The 8194-nt window shown below is 34.3% G+C and overlaps 1 long non-coding RNA gene across 1 annotated transcript; it reads left to right on the top strand.

Moving 5' to 3' along the window:
* Nucleotides 1-2561: 2561 nt before the first annotated feature.
* On the top strand, nucleotides 2562-6502 carry LOC149160312 (uncharacterized). The gene is made up of 2 exons (XR_016261214.1): nucleotides 2562-2687; nucleotides 6181-6502. It is a non-coding gene; the product is annotated as an uncharacterized LOC149160312 (long non-coding RNA).
* The last annotated feature ends 1692 nt before the right edge of the window (nucleotides 6503-8194 follow it).

Below are 8194 nucleotides of genomic sequence, written 5' to 3'. Positions count from 1 at the left end.
ATTATTATACCTAGGTTTTGTATCTAGAAAATTCAGACATGAGGAATTTACTTTTGGAAGTGTGAAAATCAATTAGTTGGAACTTCCTCTTGCATGGGAATAATCACATAGCAGGAAAGGAGAAAAAGTGTTGTCCAGATCCGAATGTAGATTGCTGCCTTTTAAATATTGAATTTGCCTTGCTGTCAGTGCTATATTAACAGAAAAATTCAACATTAACAACAAATGATCCATTCCTGATAGATTAAGTTATGAGCAGTCTTCATGCATGTAAATGTAGGCTTGAATTTGATATAATTGTTTATTAGTTTAACAGACAAAAAATGTCCTTGGTTTATTTTATAGGCGTTTAAACTATCTTTCTTATTTTGCACTCAAATGCTTTGTATGTGAAAATTACGTCGTGTTATTGAAACTTAATTTGGTTGTTAATTCAACAAACAAATAATTGTCTGTGGTTTAAATTAGAGACATTTAGATTAGCGTCTATTTTTTGGATCTCAAATGCTTTGTGTCTGAAAAATACCTATCCAACTTATTATTTTATGTTGACAAATTCATTGTAGTTTAAATAGTTGTAGACAAGATTTCCAATCAAATAGCTAAGCACACCATCTATTTACAGTCTTTTGTGGAGGGTCATTTCCATAAATTATCATGTCTATTGCTCGAGAAACAATGGGTAAATTCAGCCTGATGTCATTGCACTGAAGTTACTTCTATTTGATAATTCAGCGAGCAATTTATATGCTTCATGTTTTGGACGAGTTCTGCAAAGAAGGATTGAGTTTTGCATTTTACATCTGATAGGTACTTCGCTAACTTTGTATAATGGGCATAGATATTGAATGGATATGGACAAACTTGTGATCCCAACCCAAACCTGGTTTGACTATGCAATTTTGAAGAAAATGTTTTTTGGTATATTCTTATGCACTGTCAAGGGTTCTCAACACAAATTGAGAGTGATTATGTTTGCTGTCTTTATAGTATAATTGGGCTAGGAGGCTCATTTTACAGCCCAGTGTGAACGTGATGTGTAAGTATGTCCGTGCTCAACTTGGACTCTAGAGTTGACATGTGTCCCTCTTAAAATAAAAATAAAATATTCTCTAAATAGAAAAGTAATGTTGGCTATAATAAAAAAGAAAAAAAGAATATGCTATACATGTTTAATTAGTTATCCATTTGACCTATAATATAATTTCATGTAAAGTAATTAGAAGTAAAAAAAATTATGCGAGTAAGATGTTTAAACCTTATACTTTTCAAAAAATAAGTTAACACTTTATATAAATAAATTACTTGAAGATCTATATTAATAACTTGTGTGAATATCAACTTATGTGAATCCGTGCTTAAGATGGATCCATGCTGGTAAATCATAATGCTTTTCTGACCAAAAAATGTCCTGAATGTGTGTAGTAAGACTTGAAGATCTATATCAATAACTTATGTGAATATCAACTTATGTGAATTCGTGCTTAAGATGGATCCATGCTGGTAAATCATAATGATTTTCTGACCAAAAAATGTCCTGAATGTGTGTAGTAAGTCTGTTGCTTTCAAAGAAAATTGAAGTCCTAAGTTTCTCAAATCTTTCCCTATAACTGTCTGGATAATGTTGATATGCCAATAGTCGGCATTCGTAATCCATTCTCAAGTCACATAAGAAGTGAGTGCAACTCAATGTTACTTAGGTGGATCATGGTTGGGTGGGCAGTGGTCTTGCCTGAAACCTTGCGTTTCCTGCCAAGTTTGATGATTGTTTTTTAATGTCTTATTGAAAATGTTCCTGGATTTCAATATTTCACTGTTTTAGCTTGATCTTCTAACAAGTTCACTTCTTTGATAACGGTAGCAGTTGGTGGTTATTATTTCTAATTTGTTTCTTTTATCCAGATAGAAACAATACTTGAAATCCAATTTACATTCGTGCATTTTCGTTGTATATTCATGATCACTTTAATTTTCAACAGGTTTGGTATTTGGCTGAGATTTATGTCAGTTTATACTGGAGTTCATAGTACATGTATAATTTTGTTTGTTAATGTATTTTCTGACAAGTATATCAAATGGGATTCAAAAGGGTGGACTGTGGTTATTCACAGTTGAATTTCCATGCGTATTTCATTGTATCATTAGAACTGAGATATGTAATGGCAATAACATCTTTTTCTGAACGTGTCCTTTGCAGTGTTACCTCTATTCTTTGCTTTTCCAGAAAACCGGTTTTATAATTTGTTAAAGTCTGTTGTATTCTAATGTAATATTTTGTTTTCATCTGTAGGTATTAAGTGTTTTGGTATCTTCAAAAGAGCTACTGTGTCTTATTCGAAGCATAGATTCGACATACAATGATGTGAAGTCGGGAAGTGCACCATGCTGTTTTGACAGTTTGCATAAGGTTGTGCCTGCCATTCGAGAGCAGCTACAGGGCTTCCCTCTATGACCTATACAGTGTTCTGATGTAGGCTACCTTATCCAATGCACCATTTTTAAAAAGGTTTTGTTTGGAAAATGCCTCATTATATTAAGATGTTTCTTTGTGACTACTACAGGACTGGGAGGGTGATTTATCAAATTTTGAGAAAGGCAGTGAAATTACTCACTCTCCTTCGCAAAAAGAAACACCGATGTTGCAACTTTTCAGCACCAGTGATAGTGGAGGCCATCAAATGCTAAAGGTAAGTTTTGTGAATAGTTTCTCTTTATCTCTTTCTTTTTGCAAGACTCATTTGGTTGATGGATAGGTTTATAATTTATTCTGCCCGTACATCAAAATTGGAACCTTACAAAGATAATTCCTTACAAACATTAATTCAACAAAAATTTTATTTATGCCATTATAAGGAGGTAACTGCATCAGTAATTGTTTATATTAATTTTCCCAGAGAAAGATGTTCCCTTAACTTGCCCACATATTAACTGTTCCAAGTGAGGAAGTTGGTACATTGTCAGAGTGATGGAATCCCCCTTTCTCCCTCCTTTCCCTGCATTTTTTTTTCTGGGTGAGGAATGGAATTGACTTCTAGTTGAAATACCAGCTGGTAACTGGACAGAACTACTTGGGAATAGATCCTGTAACCTCCCTAGGTATTATGCCTTCTGTAGAAAGGGTTGGGCAAACTGAGCTATACTATTGTGCTAAGTGTTCATTACATATGTACAAACATGAAATCAATCACTATCTTTATTGGGATTTTCTATAACTAAAATGGAAATGAATTCTATAAATCTTCCATACAAAAGGTTAGAATGACTTTAAAGCTCAGGTAGCTGGACATTATTTTATTCAAGAGGAGAGCTGTGTTGGAGTAGATTATTCCTCAATTTTTTGACCACACTGCAGAGCTCATCTTCAGGGTATAATTGAAGTTTGATTAAATTTGGGCTTGATAAGAACATACTTTTAAAAAATTGATTTCTGATTAATCTTAGCTGGATAATAACCTAGTTGTGATTTAATTTTGCTAGTTGGAAAATAATCTGCCATGGTCTGGATCTTCAACTTGTCCTGACGATGAACCACACTTGTTGGTTTGGAACGCGTCGACAAATGATTTATGATGTGATTTATGCCGAAAAATCTTCTCAATAATTGAGTTTTTAAACTTTATAGATGATTTTTATTTTTTATTTTTGGGAGGGGGTGGGGAGGTAATTTAAAGGCCTTTTATTAACTGTTGATGATCACATATGATCCAACCTCCTGTATGCCTCTGGTCTGCCACTAGGGAAACCGTACCATTGGCAATACAGGAGGTCTGCTGTCCAAAAATATACATTTTAAAAAAATATACTGAGTTCTAAAAAAGCCTACAGTGCCTTGGCTTAACAACCACAAAATATAACACATAATCCTACTATAATAGTAAAGATAGAAAACATAAATTTTCATGAGCAGACTAGGAGGTGGAAACCTCCACATCTATGGGTGCTTGATCACCTGGACTGTCTAGATGAGTTGGGCCTTTGCCATGCGGTAAGACTGCTTTTATCCTTGTCAAATGCTTTTCCATGGCTTTAAATTCCAACTGCATCATGTTCATCATCATCAGAATTTTGTTTTTAGTGTCATTTTTGGAAAGGAGTACCCTTCCCTGCAGCTGTCTAGTTGTAATGGGACTGGTACATCTACTCTTGATAGATGACCTTTCAGCAATGAAGCAGTGATACCTCTCAAATTTCCATTGACATTTTCCCACCCTCAAATGCTAGTTCCAACTCACACGGCAATTGATGAGCTTTCGGGGTTATGTATGCCCTGAGGAGGCCCTACTGCAGATAGAATCCACCTCAGAAGTGCGTGCCCCGGCCAACTGAGGAGTAAGGACTTGACGAGAGGAAGAAAATAAAGAGACCTGAGTAGGAGCTGATCCCAAGAGGAGGGTAGCCCAAGATGGTCTGGTCCCTCTCTCACACCACACCTCGACAAAGCCTCACACCACCATAAACAAAACCAAAAAAACCATAAAGCAGCAAGGAATAACAGAGGATGCCCTGGATTCAGCATAATCAGATAGAAATTGCCATTCATGAATAACATTTACCATCATGAAACAACACAATGTGCCTTTGCAAAGCTTCCCAAATCTGAACTGAGACCTTGCAAAGATTGCTTTTCTCATGCGAGGAGTTTGGTGGAGAGTAAAAGCATCATCTGAGATAATGAAGGGACGTACAACTGTGTACACATTCTCATGAAGTGGTGTGGTGGGCACATCTACCTTGCTGGGGGTTAGATGAAGTTAATTTGATGTAAAGCATCAAAGAGGAAACATGACATCAATGACTAGTTAAATGTGTTGTTTAGAAATTAGACAAGGTTAGAGAAGGTTATATTGAAATTTCACATTGGGTTGGCCTATACTTCTACCCCTTTTTTGGTTTCTTCTCTTTTTTCAGCTTTTATTTGTTTACGCAGAGGAGAATTTGCATGTTTGCAAAATGATGCTTTCAGAAACATCTTCATCCATCTGACAAATCTATAATTTCTCCATAAGTATACAAAAATGGTGAGGAGTGCAGAGTTCCTAAACTACTGGTCTGTCTGATCTTTTGCTGTTAAAACTTAAGGTTAGCTCTAAGAGTCTAAACAAAACAATTTGATAGTTAATTTTGTATGAATTGAAACTTCTGTGTCTACCTTAGATAAAATTTTACTTTGAAGCACATCGTTGTAGATTATACAACCTTTAGGCATACATATTTTCTTGATTATCTCTTCTATTTTTTGCCTCACACCAAATACTTCTAATTGATTTATTCCAAAGTGTGTTTCCATCAATAGTATCAATAGATTTTCGTATAGGGGACCTTGCTAAAAAGATCTTGCATTCTGTCCCTCGTACCTTATTTAAGAAATGCCACCCATTTCCAATGGAGTAGAGGCCACGTGTTTTCATTTTTATCTCTCCAAAGGATGTTTCTAATGATGCTCTCTAGATATTGTATAATTGTAGCAGGGGCCATTAGAATGTTGCTTTGATAGAGGGATATCTGATAGGATTGGCCAGTGTCCAGTCTCTTGCCGTATGTTTCAAACTTGACAGGTAAATAGGATAGGCCAATGGGATTGCTAACTTCATCAGTGTTGATGAGGTAGGGATGTAAAGATTGCCCTATCTCTTCTATTTAAGAAAAGCCCCATCTCTTGTCCGTCATGCCCATGGGGGAAGTTCAGTTTAGGTTTCAGCTTATTGTATAATACCAGTGTCCAGTCACTTGCCTTATGCTTCAAACTTGACAGATAAATAGGATGGGCCAATGGGATTGCTAACTTCGTCAGTGTTGATATAAGGTAGAGGCGTGAAGGTTGCCCCTGATAGAGGATATTACAAGTAGAGGAAGGTTCTCAACATGGCATTACTAAGTGATTGCATCCATCTAGAATTTGAAGAATTATATATTTTTGCTTGTCTCTGCATTAGATATGTCTACTAAATGCTTCCAGTTAATGGGGCATTGATTTGAGCATTCAATATATTTTTATTCTTTATCAAAGTACTCTTTTGTTGTATTTGTATTTTTCAATTTATGCCTTACGGTGTTTCCTTTGCAACATCTGGTGCAAATGCTAGTATATCTTACCTCATTTTATGGTTAACATTGTATAACAAAAACATGTGTTGTGTTATGTAATTAATACTAACATGTAATATTGATTTTTTTTGTCAGAATGCTATAGGTAATGATTGCCAAGACGATGATCCAAATTATGTTCAACATATATCAGGAGATGATGAGGATGAGGATGAGGATGATGGTGGTGAAGGAGGAGATGATGATGATAGTTGCGGTGTTGGTGATGATGTGGATCAGAGTAATGAGGATGGTCAAGATGATCATGAGGATGATCTTGGTGGTGGTAGCTAGGCATGCACATGCATTGTTTTTTATGAAGAAATTATTGTGTAGAATGACATTGTTATGTTTAGATGGGTGTTGTGAATTTACCCTATATCAATAAGACATTTTGATTTTGTAATCATACGATGAGTTTGATTTATGTATGTTGTTAATTTATCGTAGAATAACGATATTCATGAAATATTTTGATTTGTTAATCATATTTGAATTTTACTTGTTTTGATTAAAAATAATACTGATTTTATTAGTATTATGTTGCTATTTTATACATGTTTTGAAAATTGTTAATGACACATTGTTATTTTTTTGGATGGATGTTGTCAATTTCTCTTAAATTTCTTTACAAATGATTTTGAATTGTGATATCTGCTTTAATGATATTTAGAAACTATCATATATTTCACTATGAATCTATAAAGGGGGTCATATATGTAAAGAAAAATATACTCTATATAAGAAGTCAAATGCGGATGTAACCATGGATGCAAAATTGAAAGTAAAATTGGATGTTAAACTAGGAATTAATACAAAATGCAAACAATTGACATACAAAGTGTTTTAAATTAGAAGTGAAAAATTGTGCAATAGTTGACACAAAGAAGGGAACAAAATATGGCATACAAAAGGATATCAAATTGCGCAATAACAAGGACACATAAATGGACACCAAATTAGATGCAAAAAAAGACAACAACTAGATGTAAAATAAGATGCAAAGTTGAGCGTTAAAAAGAAGCAAAAAACGTTACAAATTAATATGCCAAATGATGATGCAAATAATGGTGTAAATTTGGGATGCAAACTTGGGTGCAAAAAATGAAAAAAAAAAGATGTAAGAAAGACATAAAACAAGATGCAAAATGGGGCTGAAAAAAGGTGAAACCAAGGATGCCATATTGGATGTAAAAAATGATTCCTAATCACATGCAAATTTAGGCTCGAACTCAGACACAAAATTATATGCAAATGTGGACACAAAATGAGGCAAAAAAAGATGCAAATTTGGATGGTGAAAACGATGTAAAACTAGACACCAAAAAAATGCAAAATTGGATGAAAAAGTCGGTGTAAATAATGGTGCAACATTGGACACAAGTAGACACAAAAAATGGTGCAAAAAGGGGCATAAAATAGCTTAAAGTTGGATGCAAAACTTGCTGCAAAAACAAATACAAAAGTAGACGTAAAAAATGGCTCTAAATTGAATGTACCATTAGACACAAAATAAGATGCAAAGGTGGACACAACACATGACTCAACATAAGATGCAAATATAAATGCAAATTTGGATGCTCAAAATGATGTAACATTAGATGCAAGAGATGGTGTTAAAAATGATGCAAAATTGGATGAAACAAATGACGCAAAATATGGTGCAAAATGAGATGGGAAAAATGGAGACAAATCAAACGTAAATGTGGATGTAAAAAATGGTCCAAAAAAAGATGCAAAAATGGGCACAAAAATGGATGGAAAATTTGGTGCTAAATCAAATTCAACACATGGTGCAAAGATAGGCACCAAAGCTGGTGCAAAAATAGAAGCAAAAACTAGTGTAAGACTAGATACAAAACCTGGCGTAAGACTAGATGCAAAAACTGACACAAAATGGATGCATAAAAAGACGTTAAATTGGATTCAAAATACAGTGTAAACTTGATGCAAATGATGGTGCAAAAATGGAAGCAAAGAATGACACAAAATAGGAAGCAAAAGAGAATGAAAAATAGATGCAAAAAATGACACAAAACTAAAAGCAAAACCTGTCATAAAATAAGATGCAAATCTTGGTTCAAAATTTGATGCAAAAAATGATGCATAG

This window comes from Pinus tabuliformis, chromosome 5_2, assembly GCF_031772625.1.
Source record: "Pinus tabuliformis cultivar Carrire ecotype Pingquan chromosome 5_2, CPIR1, whole genome shotgun sequence".
Classification (NCBI taxonomy): Eukaryota; Viridiplantae; Streptophyta; class Pinopsida; order Pinales; family Pinaceae; genus Pinus; species Pinus tabuliformis.
Note: the sequence above shows the minus strand (reverse complement) of the source record. Positions and strands in the feature narration are given on the sequence as shown.